General features: G+C 41.7%; 1 pseudogene across 1 annotated transcript; it reads left to right on the forward strand.

Moving 5' to 3' along the window:
- The first annotated feature begins 1,130 nt into the window (after positions 1-1,130).
- Positions 1,131-22,137, forward strand: LOC308244130 (protein SPT2 homolog; annotated as a pseudogene). The gene is made up of 3 exons: positions 1,131-1,641; positions 20,716-21,498; positions 21,597-22,137. The product of its transcript is annotated as a protein SPT2 homolog (transcript).
- Positions 22,138-22,909: the final 772 nt, after the last annotated feature.

Consider the following 22,909-nt stretch of genomic DNA (forward strand, 5'->3'; position numbering starts at 1 on the left):
GACCTGACCAGGAATCAAGCTGTAACCACCTTATTCATGGGTCAACAACTGAGCCATGATGGCCAGGCCAGAATTTTCTTTTACATTTTTCATTTTAACATGTGAACTTAAATGAGCTTGTTTTGGTCTTAAAAATCTTGCTGATACTTTAATCAAATCATAATAAATTTATAATCAACATTGGGAGATTGACATCATTATGTTTTTTGGTTTTTTTTACCCAAGAATACGATGTTACTATCCAGTTGTTCAAGTGTCAGTTATTGGGTAGCATTTAAAAATTTTATTTATACAGATTGTGCACACTTTTGTTAAGATCATTCCTAGGCATCTTATGTTTTGTTGCCATTGTACATTTTCTTTGATTATATATTTCATGTACTGTTTTAAAGGATATGTATTTATATGCATGTTATCTCTCTCTTCCTCTCTGAAATAAATTAAAAAATATGAAATGAGTAAGATTATTGATTGTTAGTAAAAAAATCAATATGAACTTTTGTTTCTTCACCATATAAGCAAGTATTCAGACATTTTGGGAGTACAAGTCTATCACCATTTCCTGAACAAAGATTTAAAAAAATATATGGTAATACTGATTTTCAGAGAGAGTGGAAGGGAAAGGGAGAGAGAGACTGAAACATTGATGAGATAGAGATATCACTTCAATCAGCAGCCTCCTGCACGCCCCCTTCAGGGGATTGAACCCACAACCCTGGCATGTGCCCTGACCAGGAATTGAACCAGCAACCTCTTGGTGCCTGAGAGAATAATCAATCCACTGAGCCACACCAGCCAGGCTGAACTGAGATTTAACAATTAAACTAAAATAACTTATTCTCAACTGAATGATTATGTCAATGAATGCGGAACAATCTACTAATTTATCTTGTGGATGTAAAACTTTTATTTAAAGTTTCAAAGGTGGGAGTGCAGCATTGGACTTGTAAGGATATAGGCTGCTTGAGGAAGGGGGCAGGCAGACCGCCTTGGACAGTGCCAGAATTGGTCATGCTGAGTAGAGGTAGGAAAGAGGCGGCCACCCAGTTCATTTGGCTGCAGCTGCCAGTGGGTAAGATGCACTTTCATTCCTCTCTGAGAGCCGGCCCATTTTATCTAGTTCAGTCAACATGGATTTCAGGGAAATTCTCAAGATAGCTTCTGAAGGACAAGGAACCAACAGCATACCAAAAAGGTATAGTTTGGCAGTGGGTCCTCACAAAAAAGACCCCAAAGTTAAGGGTGTCCAATTAGCAGCATACAAGCTTTTCTCAGAAGAAAAGTGGAGGAGCTCAGACAAAAAGCCTTAGAGAAAAAAAGGAGAAAAGAAGAACTAGTGAAAAAGTGAATTGAGCTAAAACATGAGAAGAAAGCAAGAGCTATGGCCAAGAGGACAAAGGACAATTTCCATGGTTAAATGGGATTCCTGTTGAGGAAAAGTCATAGAAAAGACAGGCAATGGAAAGCCACTAGACAGGGAACAGACCAAGAGTATGAAATGGAAGAATTCTTAGAATACAATCAAGCAGCATCAGAGCAAGAACCTCCTCCCAAAGTTGAAAGTAAACCAAAGGTCCCCCTTAAAAGTGCCCCACCATCATGAACTTCACTGACCTACTCAGGCTGGCTGAGAAAAAGCAATATGATGTGAGAGTCCATGTCCCGCGTGGTTCTGGCTTTGGGATCTGGAGAAGGGCTGTGAGCAAATGATGAAACAAGACAAGAAATAATAACTTGGAATTAATGGGGGCCAGGCGCAGAGTCCAATGCAAGGGCAAGGACTTCACTGGTGCCCAGGCCCTGCCAGCCTTTTATTCAATTTTAGATACACATATTGCCCTTAGGCAGGCAATTCTGGTAACAGACAGACTATCTTAAAGGTCAGTAAATATTAGTAAAGATTTACTTTGAGAGTATTTGGTCAGGAAATTGCTTGAGCTGTTGTGGAGCAAGCGCGAGTGAATGACCACTGGAGTCCAGACCAAATTAAAATTTAGGGAGCCTTTATTAGCTGGCCAGCTGGCCGGCCAGCCGGCCGGTGACTGCTCTGCCTTTACCCATGCAAGGAGTCCAGAGAGCAGCCCCGACCCTTTGTGCAGGACCACTTTTAAGCACATTAACCACATCCTGTTTTTGCAGACCAAGTAACCCAAGACAAAACAGTTTTTCCTAAGCAATGTCAGGATCATGCCATTGACAACCATGTTATTCACAGGGTCATCCTGTTCTTCAGAAAGCTGACAGTGATCTATGAAAGAAGGCCTACATGCTGGGAAGGGGCCATGAGACCGTATCTCAAGGCCTGGCCTGGTGTCAGCACTGACAACTCTATCTGGGTAAAGGTCTCTCTGGAATGGGCAAAAATTCCCACTCTCCAACACAGCCACCATTGTCTCAACTAAACAATCAGTGCATAGCTTTGGCCCTAGCCAGAGCTCAAGGTTCACGAGCCTTCTGCGTTCCTTGTTTACACTTTTCTTATAGGGAAGGCAATGGGTAGCTTCCAACATCTCCCCCTTCTCTTTTTCTTAATAAATGTTGAAAAGTGAATGCCACCTGAAGGCTTCAAGTCCTTTTAAGATTCTTCATTCCACATCTGCAGACTAGAAATAAACATAAGAATAAAAATGAGACAAGCAATAGTGGTTATGCTGAGAGGCAAATGTAAGGAGATCCAGTGGAAGTGATTAAATTCTTTCATGTTTTTTTTAAATTTCTGCCAGGCATCTAAGGAATTAGTTTGTAAGTTTGCCTGGGATAATTGTACAACATGCTGTTGTAATTCTAAAATATCAAGGGTTGTGTTACCTTTACTCCAAACACCAAGGTGATTTTTTATTGATTCCCAATAGGGAAGTGGGAGGGGCGCATGTAACACAAATCTGGGAAAAATTATAATAACACTACAAAGATATTCTTTGCTCTAAGCTGTGGATTTTATCACCCATCCACAAGACTGTAGACTTTAATGCTGATAATTCTATCTCAAACTGGCTATCAATTCGTTTTTGTATAGACCGGTTGTACAAACTGAAAAGTTTGAACAGTTTGTACCATGGATGAAGCAGCAATTCCCACAGAAGTAAGTAACGTTACAAGGGCAAAGAGTCCTGCAATTAACATTCCAGGAAATCTTTTTTGTCTTTTTAAGATTTTTACCAGATCATGTAACATTTAGTAGGTTTGATGAGATTCCCAAGGCTCGGTTAGGTTGGTAAGAAACTAAGCAAAAGCCGGTTGTTTTAAAATCATGAGGGAATCCTTTTGGAATGTAAAATTAATACAATGGGATAGTGTGCAGCCTATGCATGACACCTCATACAGATGGATTTTAATATTAAAGTGCATCTGGATGGGGCCTGAGAGGAGTACAAACGGATCAAATACACAGGTGGTGGCAAATACTGTCTTATTGGGAGTTCCCCATAAGATATGAATGGAATTATCTGAGCTATAGTTAAAACTATACTATTTAATAGGTGCAAGCGCAGCAGCTCATTTCCATTATGTGTTTTGTAGGGGCCAATTGTCATGTTGAAATTGAGATCCAACAAATCCTCCTCCATGCCATGAAATGGAATGATTAGCTTCAACATATAGATAGGATGCGTTCCCCTTCCATTTTAGGGTGCGATTGTTACTATATGCAGACCTGTAGGGGCTCCAATCCACAAAGGAAAAACTGTTATTAAGTTTGCTGGTAGTAGGGTAATCACTATAACAGTCTTGCCAATTAATTTCTTCCTAGGTGGGGTCCCATTCATAAGACTTTTTACATAATGGCTTAGTGTGTGGGGGGGGTGTCTTAGTAAGGTTATATTTTCTGCACCTCTCCCCAGAGCAAGTAGTGATAGTAGATGTATTTGGGCTTTTGCTTCCCCCTCCTTTAGTGTCCATGTTAGCCAGAAGCTTCTTTTTAATTTTACACACAAAGGACAGTGGTTTGGTTCTGTGTCATACAAAAAGGAAGCTAGGTGGTGATACCCATGTAATTATACTTTGCCCATATACTTCCTTGCCCCACCAGTGGTCCTCCTGGGTGACCAAGGTGTTTGGTGTTATTGGTGACTACATTGGGCAGGAGATCAGCCCACATAAGGGGTCTTACCCATGGAGGGTCAGGAGCATAAGTCCAAAATACTTCCCCATTTGCCCCGGTAGCATTACCGCACAGCTGATGACTGCTAGCAGGGCAAGAAAGACATTCTCAGGCGTTCTTGGAGTTCTGGTCTCCTCACAAATTCGCTCAGATTTCTGGACCATCTTCTTCTCCATCCCCTGGTGACCTCTGGGCTTTGTCTCATCCTCCTCCCACTCCTTATCTTCAGTGGGTTGCTTGGGGCTGCTGCTATCTGTGGCTGGGGTAGTCGATTGTCTGCAGCTGTAAAGCATGGCTCCAGGTGCAAGGTCCTCATTAACCTGGCCATTTCCTCCCTCGGATCCATGTTGAACTTTAATATTTCTTTTGGGAATCCACATGGGCTTCGAGAAATTTTCTGGAAATATACAAGCGTAGCCTTAACCAAATGTTAACAGGGGGTTGGGACCCTTCCATAAACCAGACTCGGAATCTTTCCATTTAACCAGACCATTTTCCTTTGGCTTATTCTGACACCAGTTTATTTCAATGGGTGTTGCCATTGGCATCACAAGGGAAAAAATTTAAAGTAATTAAGGCTTAGTGTAGTCTACCTACAGGTGATTTCTCCATATTCCCCCTTTTCTGTTTTTTAATTTGGGACTTTACCTATGATGTTGGCATTCTATAATTGCCTGTCCCTGCGAATTATATGGTATTCATGTAATGTGCTGAATTTTCCACTTTTTACAAAATTGCTGGAAATGACAGGTTATGTAAGCTGGTCCATTGTCAGTTTTTTTTTAAATATATTTTATTGATATTTTACAGAGAGGAAGGGAGAGGGATAGAGAGCTAGAAACATCAATGAGAGAGAAACATCGATCAGCTGCCTCCTGCACACCCCCCACTGGGGATGTGCCAGCAACCACAGTACATGCCCTTGACCAGAATCGAACCTGGGACCCTTGAGTCCGCAGGCCAATGCTCTATCCACTGAGCCAAACCGGTTTCAGCCCATTGTCAGTTTTAATGATTTTTGGAATGGCCATGATGGAAAAAGCAGCCAGGCAATGATTAATAACCTGTTTTGCCATTTCTCCTGTAGATGCAGTAGCCCATAGGCCCTTTGAAAAGGTATATACAGAGACATGTAATGCCCCAAGGTGTCCAAAAGGAGTATAATGCGTTACATCCATTTGCCAGATATGTTCCCTTATCAATCCTCAAGGGTTAATTCCTGTATTAAACCCTTAAGGCAGATGTAACATGCAAGTGGGACATTCTCTGATAATCTGTTTTGCCTGCTGTCGAGTGATCAAGAATTGTTTGGACAACATTTTGGCAGGCTGATGTAAAAGCTGATGAGATTCTGAGGCCTGTTTTAATAAAGCAACCAAGTGATCAGCATGTGCATTTTCTTTTGTTAGTCTGCCAGGTGAGCCAGGTGAGCCCACTGTGAGCCCTGATGTGAGTGTACAATCTGCTGAACTTGTTTAAATAGTAAAAAATAAACTCTGGTCACTGAGCCATTTTAACAGAGCAGTTTCAATTCTATTCACTAGGCCCACAGCATAAGAAGAGCCAGAGATAATATTAAGAAGCTCTTGGAAATCCTGCAATGCAGCCTTAATAGCCTCTAATTCAATTCTTTGTACAGAAGTATGACTGGTCAGTATGACTCGGTCTGAATTCATTGTATGATAGGCAGCTTTACCACTTGATGATCCATCAGTAAAAAGAGTTAATGCTCCAGGAATAGGTTCCTGCCTAGTAATTTTTGGTATAGAAAGGGGGTATAATATAAAAACGGTCGTAATTTGTCTTTTAAAAGGTGACAACTAAGTTCCCCTGAATATCCACTTAGTCCAATTTGCCAATTCAAATCTGTTTGAAATAATATTTCTAATTGCTTCCCAGTGAGGGGAAGGTAAATGCATTGGGGTTCTTCTCCTCTAAGCTGCCTGCAGCACTTTCTAAGTTGAGGTATCAACTGAACCATAAGTTCTATATATGTAACCACAGTTTCAGAGGATTGATGCCCTAGGTGGACCCATTCAATAAAAGCAGGAGTGTTTTTTTTTGGAAGATGACTTCAGTGGGACTATTTGCAGTAGGGTTAATCTGTCCCAATAAAGGCAATTCAGGCTCTACCCATGCTACTTGGGCTCAGGAGATTGCCTGCTCAATTCTTAGCAACTTCTTCCTAGCTTCATCTGTTAAAGTTAAGGATGAGGAAAGATTAAAGTCACCCCTAAGTATATTAAATAAATTTGTCACTTCTCCTGTAGAGATTTTCAGATAAGGTCTTAACCAGTCAATGCCCCCTAATACTTTTTGAAAGTCAGTTAAAGTTTTAAGGCAATCTTATTTCCACCTTATAAGGCCTAATACATTGGTTTTCAATTGTGGTTCTCAGATATTTGAAAGGCGTTTCTTTCTGTACCTTTTCTGGAGCAATTTTTACATTGACAAGGTCTGCTCTTCCCATGGACTTGCTAAGAGCAAGTCATCCATGTAATGAATAATGTAACATCAGGAATATTTGTCCCTTAAAGGCTGAACAGCTTGAGCTACATATTTTTGACACTAGGTGGGGCCATTGGCCATTCCTTGAGGCAAAACTTTCCATTGATATCTTTTCATGGGTTCTATATTGTTAATAGCTGGCACTGAAAATGCAAATCTCTGTTTATCTTGAGGTGCCAAGGGAATGGTGAAGAAACAATCCTTAAGATCTACTACTATAAGAGACCAATCTAGAGGGATTTGCAAAGGCGCTGGGAGTCCAGGCTGTAAAGCTTCCATGGTTTGCATAGTAGTGTTAACCGCTCTAAGATCATGTAACAATTGCCATTTTCCTGCTGCCTTCTTAGGTATAGTAAATATAGGTATATTCCAAGGACTATTGGAAGACTCTACGCTCTATTTGTTCCTGTATTAATTCATGAATATGACCTAATTTCTCCTTGGTTAATGGCCATTGATCCACCCATATATGTCTATCATCTTTCCATTGTATAGGATCTGCATGAGGGTGAGGAGATCGAGCAGTAACCACTCCTCAAAAGGTCGGTATCCTAATCCTCGTCTTCCTGGGTTTCCTTTGGCTTGGATGGGCTCTTTAATTTCCTGATTATTTTTTCCAAAGCTTTGACCAGTCTGATATCCCATCTAAGTTATTAACTGCTGTCCTTTGCTGGTAATAATACAAGCTTGTAAACCTTCTAAAACATCCCGGCCCCATAAGTTGACTGCAATCCCAGAGACTATGTAAGGCTGAAATCATCCTGTCTGTCCTTCTTCATCTTGCCACTTTAATACTGCAGCCCTGCATTGTGTATTATCAGGAAATCTGACCCCCATGATAGAGCTTATAGCTTCTACCATGGACCAACTTGGAGGCCAGAATTCTTTGCTGATAATGCTGACATCCGCTCCAGTGTCTGTCAGCCTTTAAACCGTTTTCCCTCTATTTTTAAATTAATCATAGGATGGGTTTTGCTAATTTCATGTATCCGATAGATATCTGAGCTTCCAAATCCTTGTGTTCCTTTTTCCTATTTATAGCTTCGCCTTGCTGAATAAAAGGGAGAAGTAGTATCTGAGCAATTCTTTTTCCTGAAGTAATTTGCATAATATGATTACATTCTAATATTACCTTAATTTCTCCCTCATAGTCTGAATCTATGACTCCAGGCAGAACAGTTAGTCCATTCAGAGTTTTTCCACTTCTCCCTAAGATTAATCCTAAAGTTCTTGGTGGCACAGGTCCCCAGATTCCTGTAAGAACAGCTTGCCGAACCATATCGGGGATCAAAGTGACCGGTATAGTACTCTTAAGAACTAGGCCTGTGCTCCCTGGAGTGGCTCAGATGAGGGAGTCCACTGTGGGCCTTGCAGGGCAAATTTCCCCGATTGATGATGGGGTTGGGGGCCGTTTCCCTGTGGTTGGCCATTCCCTATGTCTTGATCTAATGGCTGCCGATTTTTATGAATTTTCGATCTACATTAACCAACCCAATGGTTTTTTTTCTGACTTCTAGGACACAGAGAGGTTTAATCTGTTGATTGAATTGAGAGGCAGAATGCTCACACCTTTCCCTAGATCACCACATTGTGTCCTTCTTGGTTGCTTACATTCTTTTTTAAAATGTCCTGTTCTTCCACAATTGTTACACCTTTTATTCCCCACTGTTACAGCGAGTAAGTTTGCTTGAAAGGTGTCTGACCCCACATTCTGACACTCTTGAATCTTTTCTGTAATGGTACTATTTTTTCTCAGAGGCATCAGGCATTTCTTACAATCAGCATTGGCATTTTTATAAGCTAATTGCTGAATTAAAATGTCTCCTGCTGTTTCATGTTGAATCTGTCATCTCACTGCTTGAGTGAGGCAAGTCACAAAGTCAGAAAATGACTCTCTAGGCCCCTGCATACATTTACTAAGAGCTCCCTCAGGGTCGCCTTTTGATGGTAAAGCCCACCAAGCTCTTCTTCCACAAAGTCTAATTTGCTCATATGCCTGTTGCACATAATTTAGCTGATTTTGCTTGTCATTATATTGTCCCAGTCTTGTCAGCATTTCATAAATTATTTGAGCATTCAGCCTGCAGTTTGCATGGGCGTGCTCCTGACATTTGTCCAAAAATTCTCCCTTCCATAGTAAATAATCTGCTCCTTGAGCCAGAGAATACCAATCGTAAGGAGCTAAGAATGCTTCAGAAATATTAGTCATAATTTCTCCAGTAAAAGAGCTATAGGACCATTCTGGACTTTGCTTTCACGCGAGGCCTTTATCATTTTAAAGTCAAATTTTTCATGCTGTCTTATTATATGATTCACGAGCTGTGGGTCAGCTACTTGTATAATAGAAAAAGTAAGTTGGTCCTCCACCGTCATGTCCTTTAATCTTTCTCGGATAGCTCTTTGCATAGGTGATTCTATTAATGGTGAATTAAATGTTTCAGGATTAGGACATGGAGGTGGAGGGGGCCATGAAGGCCATTCCTCCAATTTTTCTTTTTGCTCCTCTTTAGGAGAGGAAGGTGCAAGGGAGGGAGTTTATCCTCTTTTCTGTTTCTCTAAAAGGCTCTAGCAAATGCAATACCATGTTCCACAAGGAGAAACAATTTGGAGGCAAATTTTTCCCCTGCTGCTGAGGTTTTTTCAAGTTCTGACTCTTTCCCAACATTCAACATCTAATGTACCTTCTTCAGGAAACCAGGGATTATGTTCTATAATAACAACAAAAAGTATAAAAAAATACCTTATGACACTTTAATTCCTTTATCCTTAAGCATGCAAACCAAAAGTCTACAATAAAGCTTCTCCCCTTTTGACAAATTCTGCCCCATTGGCCTAGCTAAAAAAAGATCTTCCCACCCTACTTACAGATCTCGACTTCCGTAGCTGGCTATGGGCTTTGCACACTGTGAATTTCCCCACCTATCCGGTGAATTCTTTTTTCCCACCTTGCTGGTTAAACTTTGTTTTTCTGCTCCAGGCAAATCTTCTTCTCTAGACATCCATCATTCGAGGTGCCAGATGTGAGAGTCAACGCCCCACATGGCTCAGGGTTTGGGATCTGGAGAAGGGCCATGGTCAAATGATGAGAAAAGACAAGAAATAATAAATTGGAAGTAATGGGGGGCCAGACGGAGCGTCCAATGCAAGGGCAAGGACTTCACTGGTGCCCAGGCCCTGCCAGCCTTTTATTCAATTTTATTTTATTATTTTTTATTATTTTTTATTTTTTAATTGTTTGAAGTTTTACAAATAGTAGTACATATGTCTCCTTTTTTTCCCCCCATTGACCTCCCCCCGGCCTCCCCTTCCCCCCAGTACATGCCTTTACCTGCCCCCCCGCCAGTGTCTTTTATCCATTGGTTATGTTTATATGCATGCATACAAGTCCTTCGGTTGATCTCTTACAGCCCCCGCCCCCCAACCACCTCTGCCTTCCCGCTGTAGTTTGACAGTCTGTTCAATGCTTCTTTGCCTCTGTATCTATTTTTCCCCCATTTCTTTCCTTTAAAAAATCTTGCCTCTGCAGACTAGAAATAAACATATAATAACAAAAAATGTTTGAGTCCCAATTTCAATGTCCAACAGTTCTGAGTCCCCGTTTCAATGTCAAACAGTTCCTTAAGTGTACATGTCAGCAATGATATCTTGGTGGTTGGCACATGGTGGCAATGCAGGTCCGACCCTCTCTGGTTTGGTCCTAGGCAACCTGCTGAGTCACACAGCTGCTGACTGCTAGCGTGGCAAGGCGTCGTCAGTGTCTTCCATCTCTGGACTGTTTCTCCTCTTGTCTTTGTTGTTGGAGCAGACCTGTTAATTCCTCTCTGTTGCAGGAAACCACATGGTCTTGGAGTTGTTTTCTGAAAATATACAAACATATTCTCGACCAAAAGTTAATAAAGGAATCTTTTCTATATAATTGATTTGGGGTCCTTTTTATTTTTGCCCAAAGGATTTTCCTTTGTCTTATTTAGACACCATGTGTGTTTTTCATGGGTGTCTTGCTGTTAGCATTACAAATGAAAACTAATTTTGTAAAGTAAAAGTTTTCTAGATGTAATTTACTTATAGGATATTTTTCCTTACATGATATTACCCTACTACCCCCCCTTTTTTGATAAATGGAGGCTTTTGTAAACTTTATAATGCAGTCTTGATAACTTTATATTTTAATTTTTTGCACAAAAATATGACTGCTTTAGTTTCATTGCATGTTCAGGAATTTTACCATGAGATGAACTACCAATAGAAATTTTAGTTACCACATTATGAACAGCTTTTTGTCCAGTACAATTAAATTTTCTTGAATATTCACTTACTTCAATTAGCCTATTTAAATTAATCTGAACACTTGATTATTATTTTACTGTCAAATTTAATACTCTACCAACAATCTTAATTTACCCTATAAATATTAGTGGAAAGGATTATTTGCATTCTTGAGTAGGCCCTGAGCACTCCTGGTGCTAGGCTGGATATAGATATAGGGCAGCTGCTGTTGGCCAAGTCTCTGTTAGCTGTGTCCCAATCTGAGCTGGGCGTGAGAAGCAAAGCAGCCATGGGGGCAGGAGACCTCCCTCAGACGGGGTGAGGTTCAGGCCCCTGCAAGGTTGGGTGGGTGAGGGTCTGTGCCCCACCTCTGTTGATCCACAAGTTCTCTCCTGATTGCCCCTTTGCGACTGTGCCTGTGTTAGGTTGTTCCTTCCCTGAGGAATCTTACCCGTCTCTGGCTAACCAGTCATCCTTCAGGGCCAAACAGGGTGATGTGAGGTTCATGTCTGTCTCCTTGGTAGCCTATGCCCCCATGGCCTCCACGCCCAGCACCTGCCTTGGGATCCCCTGGCCTGCTGGCGGGGCCCCGGCACTGATCACATATCTCGGGGAACTCAGGTTTCTTCTCCAGGGAGGGCCCAGCTCACACGATTGGGCAGAGACAGATCCATGGTACCAGCCACCATGAGGCTTCAAGCTCATCATGAACAGAAAGCTCAGGCAACTGCTGAGGGCAATTGGATTGTGAGAAGAGGGTCCCTCTTGGCACAAAAGGCAAGAGGAGGCAATATAGAATGCTCAAGTGCCTTCCCAGTGCCTTAATTCCTTCTGAAAGGGATTATATCATTTCATGTCTTTTTTTTTTTTTTTAAATTGTTGCCCAACATTCCAAGAATTAGTTTGTAAATTTGTTTGGAATAATTGTACAATATGCTGTTGTAAAATATCTAAAATTATAATGACATTGTAGAATAATATCATGTAAGGATATTCTTTGCTCTAGGGCATGGCAATTCAATTTCAAACTGGCTGCCAATTTCTTTTTGTAACTTTATATAAACTTTGTCAGGAAGGCAAAAACACAAATTATTCCCCCATAATCCCCCACCCCCCACTTATGCCCCACACCCTTGTTGTCTGTGTCCATTGATTAGGCTCATATGCATGCACACAAGTCCCTTGGTTGATCTCTCCCCCTTACCCCCACCCTCCCCTACCTTCCCTGAGGTATGAGGTGCTGTTCGACATTTCTCAGTCTCTGGATCTGTTCTTGTTCATCAGTTTATGCTTTTCATTATATTCCACAAATGAGTGAGATCATGAGATATTTATCTTTCTCTGCCTGGCTTATTTCACTTAACATAATACTCTCCATCTCCATCCATGTTGTTGCAAATGGTAGGAACTCCTTTTTTACTGCAGCGTAGTATTCCATTGTGTAGATATACCGCAGTTTTTTAATCCACTAATCTGCTGATGGGCATTTAGGCTGTTTCCAAATCTTAGCTATGGTGAATTGTGCTGCTATGAACATAGGGGTGCATATATCCTTTCTGATTCGTGTTTCTAGTTTCTTGGTATATATTCCTAGAAGTGGGATCACTGGGTCAAATGGCAGTTCCATTTTTAGTTTTTTGAGGAAACTCCATACTGTTCTCCACAGTGGCTGCACCAGTCTGCATTCCTACCAGCAGTGCATGAGGGTTCCTTTTTCTCCACATCCTCGCCAGCACTTGTCATTTGTTGATTTGGTGATAATAGCCATTCTAACAAGTGTGAGATGGTACCGCATTGTTGTTTTGATTTGCATCTCTCTGATGATTAGTGACTTTGAGCATGTTTTCATGTGTCTCTTGGCCTTCCTTCTGTCTTCTTTCGAAAAGTGTCTATTTAGATCAGTTGCCCATTTTTTGATTGGGTTGTTTATCTTCTTTTTGTTAAGTTGCATGAGTTCCCTGTAAATGTTGGAGATTAAACCCTTATTGTTGATATCATTGGCAAATATGTTCTCCCATGCAGTGGGCTTTCTTGTTGTTTTATTGATGGTTTCCTTTGCTGTGCAAAAGCTTTTTATTTTCATGTAGTCTCATTTGTTTATTTTCTCTTTAGTTTCCATTGCCCTAGGAGCAGTATCAGTGAAGAAGTTCCTTCGGCATATGTCTGAGATTTTTCTGCCTGTAGATTCCTCTAGTATTTTTATGGTTTCCCATCTTATGTTTAAGTCCTTTATCCATTTTGAGTTTATTTTTGTGTATGGGGTAAGTTGGTGATCTGGCTTCATTTTTTTGCATGTGTCTGTCCAATTTTCCCAAAACCATTTGTTGAAGAGACTGTCTTGACTCCATTGTATGTTCCTGCCTCCTTTGTCAAATATTAATTAAGCATAGTGATTTTAGGTCGATATCTGGATTCTCTATTCTATTCCATTGGTCTATATGTCTGTTCTTGTGCCAGTACCAGGCTGTTTTGAGAACAGTGGCTTTGTAATACAGCTTGAAATCTGGTATTGAGATACCTCCTACTTTATTCATCTTTCTCAGGATTGCTGTGGCTATTCGGGGTCTTTTTTTATTCCAGATGAATTTTTGGAGAGTTCTTTCTAGGTCTGTGAAATATGCCGTTGGTATTTTAATGTGGAGTGCATTGAATCTATAGATTGATTTGGGTAGTATGGACATTTTAATGATGTTGATTATCCCAATCCATGAACATGGTATGTTCTTCCACCTGTTTACATCTTCTTCTATCTCTTTTTTCAGTGTCGTGTAGTTTTCCGCGTATAGGTCTTTTACCTCCTTGGTTAGGTTTATTCCTAAGTATCTTAATTTTTTTGGTGCGATGGAAAATGGGATTGCTTTTTTAGTCTCTCTTTCTGTAAGTTCACTATTGGTGTATAGAAATGCCATAGATTTCTTGGCGTTAATTTTGTATCCTGCTACATTGCCAGATTCACTTATTAAGTCTGTTAGTTTTTTGATGGAGTCTTTTGGGTTTTTTATGTACAATATCATGTCATCTGCAAATAAGGACAACTTTACTTCTTCTTTTCCAATTTGGATGCCTTTTATTTCTTCTTCTTGTCTAATTGCAATGGCTAATACTTCCAGTACTATGTCAAACAGGAGTGGTGAGAGTGGGCATCCCTGTCTTGTTCCTGTTCTTAGGGGAAGTGGTTTTAGTTTTTGCCTATTGAGTATGATGTTAGCTGTGGGTTTATCATATATAGCTTTTATTATGTTGAGGTATGATCCTTCTATTCCCACCTTGTTGAGAGTTTTTATCAAGAAAGGGTATTGGATTTTGTCAAATGCTTTTTCTGCATCAATTGATATGACTATGTGATTTTTATCTCTCAATTTGTTTATGTGATGTATCACGTTAATTGATTTGCGGATATTGTACCATTCTTGCATTCCTGGGATAAATCCTACTTGGTCATGGTGTATGATCTTTCTGATGTACTGCTGGATCTGATTTGCTAGAAATTTGTTGAGGATTTTGGCATCTACGTTCATGAGGAATATTGGCCTGTAATTCTCTTTCATTGTGTTGTCTTATCTGGTTTTGGTATTAGGGTGATGCTGGCTTCATAGAAGGAGTTTGGAAGTGTTCCTTCCTCTTGAATTTTTTGGAATAGTCTGAGGAGGATATGTTTTAGTTCTTCCTTGAATGTTTGGTAAAACTCTCCTGTGAAGCCATCTGGCCCCGGGCTTTTATTTGCTGTAAGCTTTTTGATGACTGCTTCAATTTCTTCCATAGTTACTGGCATATTGAGCTGTTTAGATTCTTCCTGATTGAGTTTTGGAAGGTTATATTTTTCTAGGAATATGTCCATTTCCTCCAGGTTGTTCAGTTTGTTGGAATAGAGTGGTTCATAGTATTTTTTAACAATCCTTTGTATTTCGGTGGGATCTGTCGTTATTTCACCTCTTTCATTTCTGATTTTGTTTATTTGGGTCCTCTCTCTTTGCTTCTTGGTGAGCCTGGCTAGAGGTTCATCAATCTTGTTTATCCTTTCAAAGAACCAGGTTTTGTTGATCTTTTGTATTGTTTCTCTGGTCTCTATGTCGTTTATCTCTGCTCTGATCGTTATTATTTCCTTCCTTCCACTTACACTGGGCTTTTCTTGTTGCTCCTTTTCTAACTCTTTGAGTTGTTGGGTTAGGTAATTTATTACCATTGTTTCTTGTTTTTTTGCATTATGCTTGTAGAACTATGAACTTCCCTCTCAAGAATGCTTTTGCTGTGGCCCATAGATTTTGGATTGGTGTGTTTTCATTGTCATTTGTTGCCATGATGTTTTTTATTTCTTCTTGATCTCTCTGGAAACCCAGTCATGGTTTAATAGCATGCTGTTTAGTCTCCATGTGTTTGATTTCTTTTGGTTGTTTTTATTGTAGTTGATTTCCAGTTTTATGCCACTGTGGTCTGTTAAGATGCTTTATATGATTTCTATCTTCTTGAATTTGAAAAGATTTTGCCTATGTCCCAAAATATGTTCTATTTTTGAAAATGACCCATGTGCACTTGAGAAGAATGTATATTCTGTGGCTTTGGGGTGAAATGTTCTGAAGATGTCAATTAATACCATCTGGTCTAGTGAGTCATTTAGGATTGATGTTTCTTTGCTGATTTTTTGTTTAGAGGATTTGTCCAATGGTGATAGTGGGGTATTAAAGTCTCCTACTATGATTGTATTGCTGTCAATCTCTCCCTTGATATCCTCCAGGAGATTTTTTATGTATTTGGGTGCTCCTGTATTGGGTGCATATATGTTTACCAGAGTTATTTCTTCTTGTTGGATTGCTCCCTTTAGTGTTATGAAGTGGCCTTCCTTATATCTTGTTATGTTCTTCACTTTGAGATCTAATTTGTCAGATATAAGTGTTGCTACCCCAGCTTTTTATTTTCATTTCCATTCGCCTGGAAGACCTTTTTCCATCCCTTCACCCTCAGTCTGTGTGCATCTTTTTTTCTGAGGTGGTTTTCTTGTAGACAGCAGATATATGGGTCTTGTTTTCTTATCCAATCCGTTACCCTATGTCTTTTGATTGAGGCATTTAATCCATTTACATTTAAAGTTATTGATAGCTACTTATTTGTCGCCATTCCTATTCTTTACACCTGTGTTCCTTCTTCGCTTCCTATTTCTTTTTTTTTTTTTTTTTTTTTTTTACAGCAGACCCTTTAGCATTTCTTGCATTGCTGGTTTGGTGGTAATAAATTCCCTTAGTCCTTTTTTGTCTGTGAAGCTCCTGATTTCACCTTCAATTTTGATTGATAGCCTTGCTGGGTACAGTATTCTTGGATTCAGACCCTTCCTTTGCATGACTTTGTATATTTCATTCCATTCCCTTCTGGCCTGATGAGTTTCTGTTGAGAAATCAGTTGCTAGTCTGATGGGGGTTCCTTTGTAGGTAACTTTCTGTCTCTCTCTTGCCGCTTTTAAGATTCTTATTTTTTCATTGGTGTTTGCCAGTTTAATTATAGTGTGCCTTGGCGTCAGTCTTTTGGGGTTCATTTTGCTTGGGACTCTGTGAGCTTCTTGGATTTGTGTGGGTTTTTTCTTTCCTATATCAGGGAAGTTTTCTGTCATTATTTCTTCAAACAGGTTTTCTATTCCTTGCTCTGTTTCCTTTCCTTCTGTAACCCCTATTATGCGGATGTTGTTTTGTTTCGTGTTGTCCCAAAGTTCCCTTATGCTCTCTGCCTGACTTTTAATTTTTTTTCTAGAAGCTGCTCTACTTGAGTATTTTTTCCCATCTTGTCTTCTAGCTCACTGATGTGGTCCTCTGCTTCTTCTAGTCTACTCTTGATGCTTTCTATTGAGTTCTTTACAGCAGCAATGTCATTTTTCATTTCTTCTTGGTTCTTCTTCATTTCCTCTTGGTTCTTACTCATATTGTCGAATTTGTCTTCCATTCTTTTCAGCCACCTAATGACCATTTCTCTGAATTCTTTCTCTGGCAGGTTGCTTGCCTCCATTTCGTTTACTTCCTTTTCTGGTGAAACCTGCTTTTCTTTCATATGCGGGCTGTGTCTTTGTCTTTCCATGGTCTCTCTTCTCTGGATGTCTGGTTATGTAGTTCTCTCTCTCCTGCGTTGATTTAAAGGCACAAAATACAACACAACCAGGTACAACACACAAGGCACTAAACAGAAATGTATTCACGATATTAATAACCTCCAATAAAGTTGGCCACCAGAGAAAGGCAAATTAGGGAATAGGAGAGAAAGAAGAACAGGAAAAAGAAAGAAAGAAAAAAAAGGAGTGTCAAAATGAAATTGGGAAAAGGAAAAAAAAAAGTAAGAGATACAAGAAAGAGACTAAGAGAGAAAGGGGAACAAACTATATATATGGGGAGAAAACTCCAATAGAACAACCACTAATCCCAGCAAATCCCAGTAACAAGTACCTGGGGAATAATACAAACTACAGGACCAACTAATATCAAGTGAAGCAAGGGAAAACAGAAGCAAAAAACAAACAAAAACAAATCAAACAAAAAAACAACCATCCAAAAAAAGAATAAGCAAAACAATCTCACAAAAAAGCATAAAAATTCGATATAATCAACATTCAAGCAAACAACAACAAAAGGACAGAGTGAAAGACATTTTTTTGGATAGTTAAGATAGCGAAGAGAGAGGTGTGTTTGGACTTGGAGCAGAGGATTGTAGATTAGACATATACGTCGGGTGAAATTATATCAGGAGGTAAACAGAAAGAATAGGGAAAATCTAAAGCAGAAAAGGGGTAAGATAAACAGGACACCAAAAGGGGAAAGGTTAGGAAGAGAGTGATGGCATAAAGGTAGAGTTGAGATAGAGTAAAACGGTGCTAAAGGAAAGATGAAACTAGAATGTAGAACACTAATCCCAAAGTAAAATAAAGAGAAAATAAAATGATACTTTAAAAAAAAAAAGGTAAAATAGTAGTAGTAATGATACCGATTGAAAATAAAAATGTAATAATTAAAAGGGTAAAATCAAGTGAGGAAAAAAGAAAAAAATTGGTTTCTTGAGTAAAAGATGCAAAAAATGAAAATAAAAATATAAAAATAAAAAATAAAATAAATAAAATGTGCAGTAGTGAAGGTCATTCACTTCCTCTATTGTTCTGTTTTGCATGCCTGTTTCTCAGTCCGGACAGTATTGCAGTTCCCTGCGTTCCACTGCTCCTCAGTGTTGTAAGCCAGTCCTGATTTTTAAGCAGGCAGTGTGTCTTAATTTCTCGTATTCCTTTATTTTTGATTACACAAGAGTCAATTTGTGATTCAGCCGCTGGGTGGTAGTGTTTCTGGATTCACTTCCAGATCTCTTTGGCCTCTCTAGCTTGTATTTACATCTTCTTTCCCTGTGGCACTCAATACAGGTTTATGGAAGTGGGCTCAGAGCTGGCTCTCCGATCGTCACTCCCTGCTCCGATCCCCAGGTTCCAGAAAAACACTTTCCCCTGAAGTCTCCCAGGGTGTCCCCAACTGGGTGATCCTATGTATTGGGCTTAGTAATCAGAAGCAAGGATTTGAAGAGGAAAAAGCCCAAGTGTGCGAACAATGGGTGTGCGTGCAAGTCTAAGCAGCCGGCACACCTTTGAAATTCTTAGGCTGTCCCTGCACGTCAGATCAAAATGGGTTGCTTTTTAGAGATCCCTTCTGTTAGCAGCTCTGAGGACCCCCTTCCACATTCACAGATCACACCAGCTCCAACAGCCGTGGATTTTCTAGGCTCAGACTTCCCTGGTCCTCCAGCTCCCGCAAAACGCGCGTTCCTCTCTCCCGTCGGGACCAGAGACCTCACCTTATCCCAAGCAAAACCTGACCTTTCCGTGGTTGAGTGTAGAGCTCCTCTGAATCCGTGTGTTTGCGCCAACTGGGGACTGGTGTTCTGGGGCTTGCAGCTGTTCCGTGGGTGCCGCAGTTGTGGATTTTCAGGCTTCCCATAAGCTCCACTTTCCCTTTCCAGATGGCGCCAACTCCGCATCAGAGCCGTAGTTCTGGGAGGGAACCCAGCCGTAGTGAGGGCTGCCGGGTCAGGGGAACCCTGTCTAGCAGTCCCCCACCTTCTTCTGGAGTTTAGCTGTCCCTTAACTTGCCAACAAACACTCCTCGTGGAACCCTCAGCTGTTCTTTCTTTCTACTCCAGGACAAGGCTCCGAACATGTCTGTCTATTCGGCTGCTATTTTTTTTCCCCACACTGAATTCTTTCTCTGTTAAGCTGCTAGCCTCAATTTCATTTATCTCCCTTTCTGGTGATTCCTCTTTTTCTTTCCTTTGGGCGTTGCTTTTTGTCTCCCCATGTTTTCCTGTATAGTTTTAATTGTAGATCCAATTGCTTTGCTACCCAGGTTCTTTTGGTGATGGTGCTACTAGTGTAATCTCTCAGTTCTCCTGGGCTTGGTAATCTAGTGTAGCTCACTACTTGAGCTATTTGGGTTCTCTTGATGTAGGCCTGCAAGCTTGAGAGGCACAACTGTGGTGTCTAGAAGTCAGCAGCCATGGAGGGGAGTATCCCAATTTTTGCTGTCTTGCACCCTTAATTGAAATCACGTGTGCCCAGTGGGGACTCACAGTGGCACCAAGGAACTGTCTGTCGGGGTGATGTGGCTCAGGGGGCCTGCACTCTGGACAGGTGTGGCTGTGATGCCCAGAGTTCTGTAGTTATGGGGTGGGCAGACTCAGCTTTCGCTGCTGCACCTGTGGTGGATAGGCACTTACTCCCAGTGGTGGCTCACAGGAGCACCCGCGGTAAATTCACCAGCGAGGCACACTGAAGCACTCTGAAATGCCCTGGCAGTGTAGCTGTGTAATTGAGGTGCCTAGCTTCTAAAGATTTCTCTTTAGGGCAGATCCTATGGCCTCAGGGAGTATTCAGATTCCATGGTGTTATTCAGGGTGAGATCTGGGTGTGGCTATATTGGTTGCCTGGAGAATGGAGGGAGGGGTTATCTTTCAGGAGAAAATAGCGACTGGGGCTTAGATATGACTCAGCACCAGACTCACTTCCACCTCTCCTGGACTGTCCGCTGCCTACACTCCCCAGATTCCACAAGCCCACTCCTTCTTCTGCACCTCAGCCACAGGTAAGTGTCTGTATCCTAAAGGTCCTATGAACTAGGTTCAGTGGAGAAATGTGCAGGCCCCAGCGTGAGGAGGGACCGCTTCTCTGCAAGTTCCTCTCTTGTCAGCACTGCATGGTCCGGCAGCTCTTCAGGGCTGCCTTTGAGCTCAGATCCCAAATCCAGGGTCTAAAATCCCCTACCTCCCGCAGTCCCGTGGACGCTTTTTTTTTTCTCTTTCAGTCAAACGCTTTGCCTGTCCTCAGGGATGCGGCTTGGCACCATGTAGTTTCTCCCTGACCTTCTGGGCACAGAGGTTCAGCAGATTCTACTGACTAGATCTTTGATTTTACCTTTATTGGGGGGATCTCTGCCCTTCCCAGCTGCAAACTGTCTCAGCAGCTGCGCCTCCTTCGCCAATTCCGGCTGGATTCCACTCGTTTCAGCTGCTCCCTCTATTTGCTCCGGGACAAGGCTCAGGACACGTCCGTCTATTCCGCTACCATTTTGTCGCCCCTCCTTTTATTCAATTTTAGATACAGATATTGCACTTAGTCAGGCAGGCAATTCTGGTAACAGAAAGACTATCTTAAAGGTCATTAAATATTAGTAAAGATTTACTTTGAGAGTATTTGGTTAGGAAATTGTTTGAGCCACCATTGTCTCAACTAAACAATCAGTGCATAGCTTTGGCCCTTGCCAGAGCTCAAGGTTCATGAGCCTTCTGCATTCCTTGTTTACACTTTTCTGATAGGGAAGACAATGACTAGCTGCCAACAGTATGAACCAGTGGAAACCAAGGTAGTGAAAAAAAACAACACAGAATAGTTGCCTATGATTGCACAAGAACTTAGAAAGTGAAAACTTCTTGAATGAAGACATATGAATAAGAAGCCTGAAGCAGATGCAGGACTACCTCTGACCAAAATGGTGCCCTCTCATACAGAAAGTGTGGGCACAAAACCTAGAAGAGTTTCCAGGGACAAGCATCCTTCTCCCAAAGGTACTCCCCTTCCTCATGCTGAGAAGAAATCCAGACCCAGCACAGATAATAAGAAACATTTAGGTTTGTTTTCATCCAAATCCATGCCAGGAGAGAGGACCAAAGTAGGATCTAGCAACTGTTCCCAAGCCTCACTTCAGAAGGACCATGACAAGCCTGTTTTCAATGGGGCTGGAAAGACCCACTTGAGCACCTTTTCACCAAGTGTTCCAAAGACTTCTGCTAAAGGGACTCAGAAATCTGTTACTGAGCACACAACCAAAATACCTCCTCTCCATCCTAGCCATTCCAGACCTGGACCTGTGGTCTCCCCACATAAGGCTAAGAGTCCAGGTGTCAGGCAGTCAGGCAGCAGCTCCAGCCTAGCTACTGGGCAGCCCATCACGGGGAGTCTTCGGCCTATGGTTAGTTCTGGCTCCGTTCCTAGGCACCAGAATGGCAGCTCCAGCTAAGGACCTGAGTGATCAATCAGTAGGACCAAGAGGCCAGCCAGTGACTTAAATCCTCCTGGAAGGACAGTCAGCAGTACAGGTGGCTCTGATGACCCATCAGTGGCCCAGGTGGTTCTAGGAAGTCAGTGGTCAGTTCTGGTGACTCTGGGTGGCCTGTGCACAATCCACATGACCGACAACCAAAGAGTGTCTCAGTAACCCCCAAGAGGTCAGTCAGTGGCTCTGGGAGATCCGTAAGTGGCATACTTTCAGCTGGACAGACTGTCAGCAGTTCAGGCCCTAGAAGACCAGTGAGCAGCTTGGGACCTGGGTGAATAGTTAGTAGCTTAGATCCCCCCATAAACCCAAATGCACTTTTGTCTCAGAAACAATATCTTCTAAGAATATAATTATCCAGTCCTCCAATGGACAGATGAATGGAATGAAGCCTTCTTTAGCTAGCTACAGATCTGTCCAACGTTCTCAAGGGTTTCCCTTCCCTGGTGGTTACAAAAGACAGTGAGAATATGAAGAGGAGGAAGATGAGAACTATGACTCCAAAATGGAAGATTTTATCAAAAATGAAGGAGAATCTCAGGAAGAAATATCTAAGCACATTCTTTGGCTATGACCAAAAAAAAAAAAAATATATACAAAGATGAAGAAGCAAAGAGTTTAAGACCAGTTATGCAAGAGGACTTACAGGAAATGAGATAGGAGGAAGAAGCAATGAAATGCGGAGAGGTCAAGAAGCTGAAAAGACATTAGCTGCTGCTTTTATTTAATTTTGTGAAACACTGGAGACACTCTACTGCAAAGAAGTCCTGTCTTTGGACTGAAGAAGCCCATTATCATTTTAGATTTACTAGTGGCCCAGTGCACGAAATTCGTGAACAGGGGTGGGGGGAAGGTGTTCCTGAGCCCGGCCAGCACTCTCTCCAATCTGGGAACCCTTGGGGGATGTGCAGGATCGGGCCTACTCTGGCAGTTGGACATCCCTCTCACAATCCAGGACTGCTGGCTCGTAACCGCTTTCCTGCCTGCCTGTGTGCCTGCCTGATTGCCCCTAACCACTTCTGCCTGCCAGCCTGATCACCCCCTAACCACTCACCTGCCAGCCTGATTGACACCTAACTGCTCCCCTGCTGGCCTGATTGCCCCCAACTGCCCTCTCCTGCCACAACCTGCCTTCTCCGCCGGGACCCGCCTCCTCTGCGTGAGGCGGAGGAGATGCTGAGACCCCTAGGCCTCACCACATGAAGTGGCTGCTGGGCCCCGCTTCCTCTGTGCACTTGGCCATCTTGTGGCAGCCATCTTGTGGCAATGTCACAAGCAAGGGCCACCTAGGCTTTTATTAGTATAGATACTTGGATGCTCAAGGACAAGGAATGGATACTATACACTGAGTGGCCAGATTATTATGATCTCTGAACACATAATTATCTGGCCACTCAGTATATATATCCTATCTAATAAAAGAGTAATATGCAAATTGACCATACCTCCACTACACCCACAAGCCACGCCCACCAGCCAATCA

Source organism: Plecotus auritus (genome assembly GCF_963455305.1).
Source record: "Plecotus auritus genome assembly, chromosome: 3".
NCBI classification, from domain to species: Eukaryota; Metazoa; Chordata; class Mammalia; order Chiroptera; family Vespertilionidae; genus Plecotus; species Plecotus auritus.